Here is a 14598-nt window from a genome sequence, read left to right as displayed (position 1 = left end):
AATTAACTAAAAATAGACCATAGACGTAATGCAAAACACAAAACCATAAACTAGAACATAACACAGGAGAAAAACCTAGATATCCTTGGATTTGGCAATAAATTTTTAGATATAATGCCAAAGGCCCAAAAGAAAGAACTGATAAGTTGGACTTAATTAAAATTAAAAAGAGTTCTGTGTAAGATGCTGACAAGAGAATGAGAAGACAAGCCATACACTGGGAGAAAATACTTGTGTAAGACACACGTAATAGGGCTGCCTGGCTGGGTCAGTTTGTGGAACATGTGACTTTTGATCTTGGGGCTGTGACTTCAAGCCCCACGTTGGGCATAGAAAATACATTAAAAAAAAAAAAAAAAAGGCACATGGGATAAAAGACTACTCCAAAATATACAAAGAACTCTTAAAGCTCAACAATAAGAAAATAACATGATTTAAAAACAGGTAAAAGATCTGAACAGAACTCTAAGGACACACAGATAGCAAATAAACATATGAAAAGATTTCTCAACATTACACATCATTACAATTACAAATTAAAACAATGAAATTCCACTAACACCTATTAGAATGGTTAAGATCCAAAATACTGACAAAATCAAATGCTGACGAGGATGTGAAACAACTAGAACTCTTATTCATTGCTGGTGGGAATGTAAAATGATATAGCCACTGTGTTGGGCAGACTCTTACAATTAAACATACTCATACAATCTAGCAATCATGTTCTTTGGTATTTAAAACCCAAATCAGTTAAGGGGCCCCTGGGTGGCTCAGTCAGTTGGGCGTCCAACTTCAGCTCGGGTCCTATCTCATGGTGCGTGAGTTCGAGGAGCCCCACATCGGGCTCTGTGCTGGCAGCTTGGAGCCTGGAGCCTGCTTGGGATTCTGTGTCTCCCTCTCTCTCTGCCCTTCCACTGCTTGCACTCTGTCTCTCTCTCAAAAATCAATAAAAAACAAACAAAAAACCCAAATCAGTTGAAAACTTATGTCCACACAAAAACCTGTACGTAAATATTAACAGCAGCCTTATTAATAACTGCCAAAATTTGAAGCAACCAAGATGTGCTTAGTTGGGTAAATGGAAGCAAACTATGGTATATCCAGACAATGTATTATTACTGAATGCTAAAAAGAAATGAGCTATCAAGCCACTAAAAGTCATGGAGGATCTAAAATGTCTATTACTAAATAAGAGCCAATGTGAAAGGCTAAACACCAAATGATTCTAACTATATGGCATTCTGAAAAAGACAAAACAATAGAGATAGAAAAAAATCAGTGGTTGGGGGTGGGAGGGATGAACAGAAAACCACAAAGGATTTCCAGGACAGTGAAAATACTCTATATTAAGGATCATACATGTCATTACACATTTGTGAATGCACAATGCCAAGAGTGAGCCTGAATGTGAAATGGGACTGTAGGTGATTGTGAGGTGTCAATGTAGGTCCACCAACTATAACAAATGTACCACTATGGGAGAAGGTGGGAGAAACTGGTAACAGGGAAGGCTATGCAACTCATGGGGTCAGTTGTATATGGGAAATCTCTGTACCTTCCTCCCAATTTTGCTGTGAACCTTAAACTGTTCTAAAAAAAAATAGTCTTAAAAAAAAAAAAGTACAGGGACACCTGGGTGGCTCAGTCAGTTAAGCATCTGACTCTGGAGTTTGCCGAAGGTCATGATCTTACGGTTCATGAGATGGAGCTCTGTGTAGCATGGAGCTCGCTTGGGATTCTCTCTCTCCCTCTCTCTTCACCCCTTCTCCACTGGCTGGCACACACACATGCTCTCTCTCTCTTTCTCTCTCTCAAAATAAGTAAAATTTAAAAAAAATACAATTTACAGGGGCGCCTGGGTGGCTCAGTCGGTTAAGTGTCCGACTTCAGCTCAGGTCATGATCTCGCGGTCTGTGAGTTCGAGCCCCGCGTCGGGCTCTGGGCTGATGGCTCAGAGCCTGGAGCCTGCTTCCGATTCTGTGTCTCCGTCTCTCTCTGCCCCTCCCCTGTTCATGCTCTGTCTCTCTCTGTCTCAAAAATAAATAAAACGTTAAAAAAAAAAAAAAATACAATTTACAAAAGAAAAAGAAAAGAAAACCAAATAAATAAGAGGTCTGAAAGATACATAAAAGAAGCTCTGAATAAATGAAAGGTCATAGAAAGATTTTAATATTGTCAAGATGTCAACTCTTTCCAAATTAACTGTTAAATGTAATGCAATGACTAAAAACAAACAAACAAAAGGTACTAAACGAATTTTGGGGAGACCCAGCCAATTTGATCCAAAGGTTTCTACAAAAATAAGGAAGAACAGCCATGAAATTTCTCAGGAAAAACAAAAATAATGAGTGGAAAATAACATTAATAGACATTAAAAATGTATTCTAAGCCAAAATAAGTCGAAGTAGGTAGAGATTAATGAACAAACAGAAACAGACCCAAGTAAATGGGAATTTGGATTATGATAAAGGTTGCATTACAACCAGTAGAAAAGAATAGATTATTCAGACTAACTTTTTGCTGTAAGTGCCCTTTTATACCTTATGAGTTTTGTACCATGTTATCTTTTTTTAGTATTATAGATTGAAGTCATAGCTCCTATTTTTGCTCATCCTCAGACCCACTAAAAGTTAAAATATAGGATTTTTTTTTTAAAGCATACACCCACAAGGACAAAGACAATGCCCAAAGAGACAAAGCAATTAAATTTTGGACAGTAGAAAACAGATGGAAAAGAAACAAATTATTCCAACTGGCCAGAGAAAGCTGTCTTAAACTGGCAGTGGAAAAACAGAGAACCAACATTATACATACAACGACCTCCCCTCCCCCAAATCTTGAAAACTGGAAGCATCAAGAAGCTCTGGAAGTGGGAATAGAAGAGAGCTAAGAGAAGGAAGCTGCCTGAAGGTTTCTTTATACAGCAGTCAGCTTCTCAAATCCCCTCCCTGACTTATGCAGCTGGATGCTCTTGCCAGAAGACAGACGCTTTATTCTCTGGAGAAGGTCAAAGTCTTTGAGTTGGGTAACATCAGGCTCAGTGTAGGGCTGTAACTCCATGCTGCAATCAGGCAAACAGTGGGCAGTAAGTAAAAGATAATATGCTTTAAGCTGACAACCCTAGTCATCTTCCTCAGGTGGCTCACAGAAAGTTGGTAGTTAGTCTCTTACTCTCCAGACAGAAAACCGTTAAGGGCCTCCACTGAGGAAACTCACAGGTCCAAAAGAAAGGCCTAAAGATAGTGACATTAAGAGGTTCCATTAGAAAAAGGCTAGCCAGGTCATATGTTAAAAGTTGCCTGCCATCCATGCACTCAGAACTTGGCCAGCTTTTTGGTCACTCAGATATTAAATAGGAGACAATTCTCCTTCCAAGTAGGATACAGTAGGTCACAGACCAATGTTCTCACTGCAATGGTGCAAAGTGGCAGGGAGTGAGGGCAGTTTGCAAAAATCACATTTTTGGAAAGAATATGGAAACTGACAAAAGTAACAGGACCTATTTGAACTAAAATTTCAGAAAGAGGAAAGTCTTTCTTTTATAAGCCAGAAACAGATGGCCATTTTATTCATTTTCTTTTTCAGTGGTAGAGGGCATTTTGCCAATTGAGCAGGGGGAGGGGAGTGCTGAAAAAGGAGACTGGGCATTGGTAGGGGGACTCTAAGAGAAAGAGAAATCAGTTTTTGGTGGTCACACAGGGTTGGAATGAAGGACAAGTACTTAAAACACATGGACAATTTTCCCCTGGCTCTAGGGCATAGACACAAAAACACAATCTCCCTTCAGATTTTATAACTGCATGGTGTCAGAGGTTTTATAAAAAGCTAACTCAGAACTTCTGAAGGACAGAATTCCATCTCCTGTAGTCATCCAAAGCTGAGAAGACATAAATTCACCTCTCTCAAAGAAAAGTCCAGAGGAGCATACCAGAAACACTAGGGCAACCAGAGATGAACTAAGTCTTACTAAACTGTAACCCAAGCCCCAGTCTAAATTAATCCTTGCCTGGTTTGAAAGGAACAGCCTGACAACCTATTTTCCTAACAGAGGGAAAGGGGAAAGCACCTTTGGATAAAGATTACCTCTGCCTCTCTATGGTTCTTTTATATGCATTCTCCAACATATAATAAAAAACTGACATATAGAGAGGCAGAATAATGACTGATAATCAAGAGAGGAAAAAGGTATAGAAACAAATCCACAGATGACCCAAGTATTCGAGTTAGTAGCCAAGGTCTTTAAAATGCCACCGATTAGTATGTTAAAAGAAAATAGAGAAAAAGATGTGAATTAATTTTTAAAATAAACTTCCACCAAATAACTTGAATCTAGTTTAAAAAGTCTAAACCTGAAATAGAGTATCTAGAACTGGGGACTCACTGGGTAGATTTAACTGCAGATTTGGAACAGCATCAAACAGGATTAGTGAACTCAAATTCAGGTCAATAAAATGTTCACAGTGAAGCACAGAACAGGAAGAAAAAAAAAAGGACAGAACAGAGTGTAGGAGATAGGTAGGACCTAATTACAAAAGGTCTAATCTATAAATGGAGATGAGACAGAACAAGGTAAAAGCAATATACAAAGACATAATGGCTAAGAATTTTCCAAAACTGATGAACTACACACAAATTTAAGAAGCTCAGTGAACTGGGGTACCTGGGTAGCTAAGCCAATTTAGCGCCAGACTCTTTAAATGTTTATTTTTGAGAGAGAGAGAGAGAGCGAGCGAGCGAGCGCACGAGTGGGGAGGTGCAGAGAGAGAGAGAAGGCGACAGAGGATGTGAAGTGGAATCCACACTGACAGCAGAGAGCCTAATGCAGGGCTTGAACTTGCAAACCATGAGATCATGATCTGAGCCACCCAGGGACCCCTTGATTTGGGCTCAGGTCATGATCTTATGGTTCGTGGGTTCAAGCCCTGCATTGGGCTCCGTGCTGACGATGCAGAGCTTGCTTGGGATTCTCTCTCTCTCTCTGTCCCTCCCCCATTCATGCACGTGCACTTGTGCTCTCTCTCTCAAAACAAATAAACTGAAAAAAAAAAAAAAAGCTCAGTGGACCAAAAGCAGGATAAATGCCAAGAAAACCACATCTAAGCACACCATAAAATGTTGAAAACAAAGAGAGAATCTTAAAAGTAGCCAGAAGAAAAAAAGATATTATCTTAAAGTGGCAATAATAGTACTGATAGCTGACTTGTCAAAAGGAATTCAGGAAGCGAATACATATACAATGGAATATTATTCAGCCATAAAAGAAAATCCTGCTGTCTGGGAGAAGATGGATGAACACTGTGGGCATTATGCTAAGTAAAGTTAAGTCAGACAGAGAAATACAAATACTGTATTATCTCACTTAGTTGTGGAATCTAAAAAAGCCAAAGTCACAGAAACAGAGAGTTGATTGATTGGTGGTTGCCAGGGCTTTGGGATGGGGGTGAGAGTGGGGGTGGGGATGGGGATGTTGGTCAAAGGGTACAAACTTCCAGTTGTAAGATGAGTAAGTTCTAGGGATCAAATGTATAGCATGGGGGCTATAGTTAACAACAATGTACTTGAAAGCTGCTAAGAGAGTGGATCATAAACGTTCTCACCACCATAACAACAAAAACCTGGTAATTATGAGAGATAAAGGATATGTTAACTAACCACGTTGTGGTAATCATTTTGCAATATAATTGCACTGCACACCCTAAACTTTTACGTAACTTAAAGTTATATGTCAATTTTATCTCAATAAAGCTAGGGGAAAAAATAAATTAAGGAAGCCAGAAAACAAGAAAATGATTTTGGAATACTGAAAGCTTCTTCTCTGGCCCCCCCTACCCCCCACCCCACCAAAAAAGCTACAATTCTACACCCAGGGGGGAAAAAAAAAAAACTTCAAAAAATAAAGATGTTTTCAGGCAAACGAAAGCTGAGATAAATTGTTGCCAGCAAATTTGCACTACATCATTTATTGAAAGCAAGTTCCTCATGCTGAAGGAAAACATCTAAGATAAAAGTACCACTGCAGGGGCACCTGGATGGATCAGTCAGTTGAGCATCCAACTCTTGATTTTGGCTCAGGTCATGATCTCATGGTTCATGGGATCAAACCTGGTGTCAGGCTCTGCGCTGACAGCATGGAGCCTGCTTGGGATTTTCTCTCTCCCTCTCTCTCTGACCCTGCCCCATTCACATTCTCTCTCTCTCTTTCAAAATAAATAAGAAAACAAAAAACAAAAAAAGTACCCTGCAAGAACTGATGAAAAACAGTTGAAAGGGAAATATGTGGTTAAATACAAAGAATATTTGCGATGCCTAAAAACACATAAAATTCAAATTTCACTCTTTCTTCTGGGCCACCGATATGCCATCCAGACTGAGGAAGACCCAGAAACTTCGGGGCCACGTGAGCCAGGGCCACGTGAGCCACGGCCACCGCTGCATCGGCAAGCACCGGAAGCACCCAGGAGGCCGGGGTAATGCTGGTGGCATGCATCACCACAGGATCAACTTTGACAAATATCATCCAGGTTACTTTGAAAAAGTTGGTATGAGACATTACCACTTAAAAAGGAACTAGAGCTTCTGCCCAACTGTCAACCTTGATAAACTGTGGACCTTGGTTAGTGAGCAGAAACAGGTAAATGCTGCCAAAAATAAGACTGGAGCTGCTCCTATCATTGATGTGGTGCAATCAGGCTACTACAAAGTTTTGGGAAAGGGAAAGCTCCCCAAACAGCCTGTCATCGTGAAGGCCAAATTCTTCAGTAGAAGGGCTGGGGAGAAGATTAAGAGTGTGGGGGGAGCCTGTGTCCTGGTAGCCTGAAGCCTGAAACCACATGGAGAGAGGTTCATTAAATACTAACAAGTACTTTTCAAATTAAAAAAAAAAAAAAAAATTCTAATTTCAATATCCATAAAATAAAGTTTTATGGGAACACCATCACACTCATTTTTTTATGATTGGCTTGGCTGTTCTAATGCTGCAATGCAGAGTTGAGCAGCTGCAATAGAGACTATGTGGTGCCCTCTCACACTGCTGCATCACGGTGCACTATAAATTGCAGTGATGTAGTTGTATCTGACAGCATGGAGTGTCACACATACTGCTGTACATGACATTTTAATTTTATTTATGAGTGCATAACCCATCATGTCAAAACAAGAAAGTGCACTTTAAATGTCACACATCAAGGCACAGTGGAGTATGTTTTGTCATCAAATTAGATGGCAAAGCATTGTCTTTATTATGTAATGACACTATAACTATGCTAAAAGAATACAACATATAGAGACATTACCAGATTGTACTCATCGTAAGAGTTCCCAACTCACAGGAAAGCATTAGAAAATCAGAAAATTTTAAATTATCTCATATTAATTTCTTCATAAAATGAAAAAATGAAACTGCAACCACACTATGTGTGTGAGTAGCTCATTTGTCAGCCTAGCAAGGAAAGCCATTTACTAATGGTGAGTTAATTAAATAATGTTTGATTACAGCAGTCAAGGAAATGTGTCTAGAGAAAACGAACTTGTTTAAGATTATTAGCCTTTCCAGAGAGAACAGTTGTTCAAGCAAGTTGAGGATATTGGGAGCAATAGCAATAGTCAATTTAAAAACAAGGCAAATGATTTCTAGCAGGTTTCCTTGAATACAGATGAGTTAACAGATGTTGCAGATTACTTATCAGTTATTTATTTGATCAATCAATACAGAGTTTGAGTAACTAAAAAATTAGCCTCTATGAATGCCTATGTGAAACTACTAGAGTAAAGAGTATTTTCAAACTTAAGAAATCATTAATTCAGTATAACCTGAAGTGGAATCTAAGAAATGCTACAAGCAATGGTGGTAAAATGTGTGTGGTAAGAAAAAGGCTTAGTGGGGACAAATTAACAAAACTTGTGAAAATGTAAAATGTATAAGGTATTTCAAGACTATGGTTATTCACTGTATTACTCAGCAGCAGGTATTCTCAGGAAAATATCTGAACCCATCATGTCTTATAGACCAGTAGTGCCAAAAGATAAATTTCATTTGCTTTCGGGGATTTCACCATCATTGGTTCCAAAACAGAAGCTGAATATCCTGACTTGCCCCACCACTCAGCAGTTCCATGGCTTGGTAGTTTTACTGCCATTTTTTGAGCCCAAGGAATGGACTCAACATTTTTCTAAAGAAAAAAAATCAGCCGCAACCATTATTGTAGAACACCAAATGGATTTGAAAATTTAGCTTTTGCTGAAAACTTGGATTCTTGATAACTTAAAATTAGCAAAAGACTGCTTATATAAGAAACATACTGCAGGTAAAGCCTAAAATATTTTAATAACTAAAGCTATTAGAATCGTATATAATGGCAAACTGCTTTATATGCTTCCTGTTCAGTCAAAAATTAAGGTCTCCATTCCCACACAAATTTGCAAAATATCTATTTTCTGAGCTCAAAGGACAATTTCAGCAGTGTTTTTTGGACCCTAAGTAAAATAGAAAATTCATATTTTATTTTATTTTTTAATTTTCTATTTATTTTTGATAGGCAGAGAGAGACAGAGCACAAGTGGGGGAGGGGCAGAGAGACACGGAGACACAGAAGCCGAAGCAGGCTCCAGGCTCTGGCTGTCAGCACAGAGCCCGACGCGGGGCTTCAACTCACAAACCGCAAGATCATGACCTGGGCCGAAGTTGGACGCTTAACCAACTGAGCCACCCAGGCGCCCCAGAAAATTCATATTTTAAAATCAATCCATGTATAACTGTGCAACTGAGGAGCTTCAACCTAACCTACAATTGGAAGTGACTCATCTGTACTATAATGATACGCTGAAAGACAAATATCAAGAATCTAACAGAATTTTATAAATGCCTTCCAAACGATAAATTATTTCCATTAAAATCATATACTCACGGATTGATGTTTGTATTTGGCAGTACCAATCTGTGTGTAGACTTTTTGAAAAGAAAATCTCATTAGAGATCAACATTAACAAATGAACAACTGCAATCCATCTTAATGATAATAGCTCTGAACCCAAATTAAGCATTATCTAACCCCCAAAATTAATTCCATTCTTCTCATTAGACCTACATTATAAAAAATTATACTCAACTATTTACATTTTGAATTTTGTCAATAGGGTTTTGTGGAAGTTTGGTTTCTCTCGTTATGTAACTAACTATGTAATAGTAACTTTGATTTTTTCCTTCTGGCCTACAAAGCCTAAAATATCTGCTATCTGGCCTTTTACAGAAAAAGTATGTCAACCTCTGAACTATGTATATAGTTCCACTGAACTCTATAATTGCTTATAGAACTAAAAATAGGTGCAGATTAAAAGAATACAGTATGTAATATCAATGTAATCTGATGGTATAGATAGATAGTACAGCTCTACAGAGGAAATGGAGATAGCATATGCAAAATAATTAATGCAACTGCTCAGCAATCATATGGCTAACAGTATTATTAGTATTGTTATTCTGAGACTACTGTATAATGTGGGATAAAACAAATGAGTAATTAATAATGTGATATTTTAGGGGTGCCTGGGTGGCTCAGTCGGTTAAACATCCGACTTAGGCTCACTCAGGTCATGATCTCGTGGCTTGGGGGTTCGAGCCTCGTGTCGAGCTCTGTGCTGACAGCTCAGAGCCTAGAGTATGCTTCAGATTCTGCGTCTCCCTCTCTCTCTGCCTCTCTCCCACTCGCCCTCTGTCTCTCTCCCTCTCAAAAATAAACATTAAAAAAATAATGATGATGACATTTTAATCCATTATTCCCTATATCCTTAAGAACAGAATTTTGGGTATGGGAAAAAGGATATATAGATGTCATATAAAAGAGATTAAGTCTTAAAATGTGTGTGTGTGTGGCTGTGTGTGGAAACAGATGTACATACATCACTCCTAACTCTGTTCTAGACAAAATGATAACTCAGCAATGCACATACCTAATGCCCAGATGACATTCTCAAATATCATTTTCCACTAATAACTAGGGTGTCTTGGAGAAACCAGGTAGTTACCAATCTGGAGCAGGAAATGTAAAAGATAAGCCTCAAACGCTTGGTCATATCCTATAGCAAGAATGCTATAAAGAACACCTGGAGGGGCGCCTGGGTGGCGCAGTCGGTTAAGCGTCCGACTTCAGCCAGGTCACGATCTCGCGGTCCGTGAGTTCGAGCCCCGCGTCGGGCTCTGGGCTGATGGCTCGGAGCCTGGAGCCTGTTTCCGATTCTGTGTCTCCCTCTCTCTCTGCCCCTCCCCCGTTCATGCTCTGTCTCTCTCTGTCCCAAAAATAAATAAACGTTGAAAAAAAAAAATTAAAAAAAAAAAAAAAAAAGAACACCTGGAGTGGATCAAGTTATTCAAGAGCTAATGTAGTAGGCTTCAATTGGCCAACAGTAGGACAATCTGAGAATCAATGATGTTAATAATTACCATTGATTAAAACCCATCAGATGTTTGAATTCCTAAATTCACAATAACACTATTTTAAAAATAGTTCTTAAAGGATAATAGGGAACTAATCTGCTATCTTGAAAGAGATAAAGACATAGAACCAAGTATGTATCCTGTAGCCCTGGATAACTAGTAGATAAGCAGAAACATCTCTTTTTTTTTTTTTTAATTTTTTTTTTTTTAACATTTATTTATTTTTGACACAGAGAGAGACAGAGCATGGACAGGGGAGGGGCAGAGAGAGAGGGAGACACAGAATTCGAAGCAGGCTACAGGCTCCAGGCTCTGAGCGGTCAGCACAGAGCCCGACGCGGGGCTTGAACTCATGGACCGTGAGATCATGACCTGAGCCGAAGTCGGACGCTTAACCGACCAAGCCACCCATGCGCCCCAGAGAAACATCTCTTAATAAAAGTATCCCAACTAATAAATAAAAAAGAAATAACAGAATGTTACTGTTTTGCAACTATCAATAATTTAATTGATCTGGGCATAAAGCCCAACTGCTAACATGACAATAAGAGAGAAAACCAGTAACATAACTCCTGATTAAAGAACACAATACTGCCTATAGCAATGCCTAAAGGACTGAACCAGAGTCTGACCAAGGCTGTGAATCCAGCTACCAATTTGTAATAAACACAGAGGATGAAGGAACATGCTTAACTGCAACATGAGATGTGCAATCAGTAAAATTCAAACTTTGGCCAGGGTTCTTCAAGAGAAAAAAATGTAAAGAAAGAGGCAGAGGGGTAAACTGTAATTTAAAAAAAACTTAAAAAACCCGAAATTTTTAAAAATGAGTAACACGATAGTCTACAAATGCATACTTGGTGATAAAACTATAAAGAATAAGGAAATGATTAAGAGTCAGAACAATGGTTATCTGGGAAGGGGAGGGGGAAGAGGTTATAATCAAAATGGGACATGGGAAGGATTCCTGGATAGCTGAAAAATAGTTCTATTTTTTGACCTGGGTGCTGTAGTCTCATGAATATTTGCCTTATTTAAAAAAAAGGGGGGGGTTGAGGGGGCGCCTGGGTGGCTCAGTCAGTTAAGCAACTGACTTCAGCTGAGGTCATGAACTCACTGTTTGTGAGTTCAAGTCCCACATCGGGCTCTGTGCTGACACCTCAAGGACTGAAGCCTGTTTCAAATTCTGTGTTTCCCTCTCTCTCTGTCCCTCTCCCACTCACACTCTGTCTCTCTCTCTCTCAAAAATAAATATTAAAAAGGCGGGGGGGTGCCTGGGTGGCTCAGTTGGTTAAGCATCCGACTTAAGCTCAGGTCATGATCTTGTGGTCCGTGAGTTCCAGCCCCACGTTGGGCTCTGTGCTGACAGCTCAGAGCCTGGAGCCTGCTTTGGATTCTGTGTCCCACACTCCTCTCTGCCCCTCCCCACTCATGCTCTGTCTCGCTCTCTCATAAATAAATGTTAAAAAAAAATTTTTTTTAATTAAAAAAGAAAAAAAGTGGGGTGCTTGGGTGGCTCAGTCAGTTGAGCGTCCGACTTCGGCTCAAGTCATGATCTCACGGTTTGTGGGTTCATGCCCCATGTCGGGCTCTATCTCCACTTGCACTCTGTGTCTGTCTCTCTCTCTCTCTCAAAAATAAATAATATTTTTAAACAAGAAAAGGAAAAAAAGGGGGGGGCACCTGGGTGGCTCAGTCAGTTAAGCATCAACTTCAGTTCAGGTCATGATCTCGCAGTTCCTGAGTTCGAGCCCCATTTCCAGGCTGACAGCTCAGAGCCTAGAGCCTGCTTCGGGTTCTAGCTCCCTCTCTGCTCCTCTGTCTGTCTCTCTCTCTCTCACTCACACTCACACACACACACACACATACACACACTCTTTTTCTCTCATAAATATTTTTTAAAGTGTGCACGTGTTTGAGATTTTCTGCTTATTTTACAAGGATTAAATATGTAAAACAACAATACTATTATTGCTTTAAAGATTTATAAGACATGTATAACTAAAATGTGATATCAGTAGCACAAAGGGTAAGGAGGACAGACTGGAATTCAATTGTTATGTGGTTCTCACTTTTTTTGAAAAGCACTAACTCAGACTAAAATGTAATAAGTTAAGAATGCAGGGGTGTGTGGGTTGCTCAGTGGTTAAGCATCTTGACTCTTGATTTTGGCTCGTGTCAAAATTCATGGTTCGTGGGATGGAGCCCCACATTGGGCTCTGCACAGACAGTGCTCAGCCTGCTTGGGATTCTCTCTCTCCCTCTCTCTCTCTGCCCCTCCCCTACCTGTACACATGTGCACTCTCTCTCAAAATATATAAACTTAAAAAAAATAAGGTATGCAGACTGAGGGGCACCTGGCTGGCTCAGTCAAAAGAGCATGCAACTCTTGATCTCTGGGTCATGAGTGTGAGTTCCACCTTGGGTATAGAGATTACATACATACATACATACATATTTAAAAAAAAAAAAAAAAAGAATGCAGATTGAAATATCTAGGGCAGTGGTTCTTAACCATGGACAATTTTACCCTCCAAGGAGACATCTTGTAATGCTTGAAGACTGGTTGTCACAACTGAGAGACGGCTGCTACAGGTACCTAGTGGGTAGCAGCCAGGGATGCTGCTAAACACCATACAACACACAGGATAGCCCCCTACCCCACAACAAAAAATCACTGGCTCCAAATGTCAATTGTGTTAAAGTTGAGAAACTCTGATTTAGGATAACTGCTAAAAACAATTATAAGAATGTATAACAAACAAAGAAGAAAAAATGGAGTAATTTCACTTACATGAAGTTGAAAAATAGGCAAAACTAAATTATGATAGAAATCATCAAAATAATCAGTGGCTATAGGGTATTTTTAAGTTTATTTATTGGGGGGGGGGGGGGGGGAGAGACAGAATCCCAAGCAGGCTCTGCACTGCCAACACAGCCCAATGTGTGGTTTGAACTCACAAACTGTGAGATCATGCCCAGAGCTGAAACCAATAAAACCAAGAGTCAGACGCTTAACTTACTGAACCATCCGGGTGCCCCCTAGGTTTTGTGTGTGTGTTTTGTTTTGTTTTTTAAGTAAGCTGTATGCCCATTGTGCGGCTTGAACGCAGAACCCTGAGATAAAGAGTTGCATGCTTTACCAACTGAGCCAGCCAGACACCCCTAATTAATGGTTTAGGGGAGTGAGGGTACAGACTTGGAAGGGGTACAAGAGTGCCTTTTGGAGCACTAAAAATGTTTTCTCTCGTTCTAGGCATACACTTTACTGTATATTAAACCTCAACTGAAAAAACAAAAAAACAAAAAACAAAAAAAAAGACTACTGAGCAGATAACCAAAGATTACCAGACTTAAAGTAAAGTCTTTAACATGAATCTTTCTTATCAAAAACAACCTGGGGGGCTCCTGGGGGGCTCAGTCGGTTGAGCGTCCGACTTCGGCTCAGGTCATGATCTCACAGCTCATGAGTTCGAGCCCTGCGTCAGCCTCAGAGCCTGGAGCCTGCTTCGGATTCTGTGTCTCCCTCTCTCTCTGCCCCTCACCCACTCACATTCTGTCTCTGTCTCTCTAAAAAATGAATAAACACTAAAAAAAAATAAAAAAAAAAAAACAACGTGGAAGAAACAGTCTATGAGGGAAAAATAAGCTTAAAAAAATAAATCAGCATCTACCGCTACATAAAAATATACAATGTCTTCAGAAAGTTCGGAGAAAACACTGCAACCAAGACTCAAAAACAATGTTATTTTTAAAAATCAGGTATCGGGGCGCCTGGGTGGCTCAGTCAGTTGAGCGGCAGACTTCGGCTCAGGTCATGATTTCGCACTCCGTGAGTTCGAGCCCCGCGTCGGGCTCTGTGCTAACAGCTCGGAGCCTGGAGCCTGTTTCGGATTCTGTGTCTCCCTCTCTCTGACCCTCCCCCGTTCATGCTCTGTCTCTCTCTGTCTCAAAAATAAATAAACGTTAAAAAAATTTTTTTTAAAAAGATAAAAATAAAAATCAGGTATCAAGATAGAACTCTTTAAATAAAAACAGCAGAGATAAACATACAGAAATTCTTTTTTTTTTTTTTTTAATTTTTTTTTTTTTCAACGTTTATTTATTTTTGGGACAGACAGAGACAGAGCATGAACAGGGGAGGGGCAGAGAGAGAGGGAGACACA

General features: G+C 39.7%; 1 protein-coding gene and 1 pseudogene across 2 annotated transcripts in view; one reads left to right on the top strand and one right to left on the bottom strand.

Annotated features, from left to right (window-relative positions):
• Window positions 1-14598, bottom strand: part of UBE2R2 (ubiquitin conjugating enzyme E2 R2) — a 118596-nt gene that overhangs the window by 75343 nt on the left and 28655 nt on the right. The window lies entirely within an intron of this gene.
• On the top strand, window positions 6344-6874 carry LOC115499020 (annotated as a pseudogene).

This window comes from Lynx canadensis, chromosome D4 (genome assembly GCF_007474595.2).
Source record: "Lynx canadensis isolate LIC74 chromosome D4, mLynCan4.pri.v2, whole genome shotgun sequence".
Classification (NCBI taxonomy): Eukaryota; Metazoa; Chordata; class Mammalia; order Carnivora; family Felidae; genus Lynx; species Lynx canadensis.
This window is presented reverse-complemented; position numbering and strand designations above follow the sequence as displayed.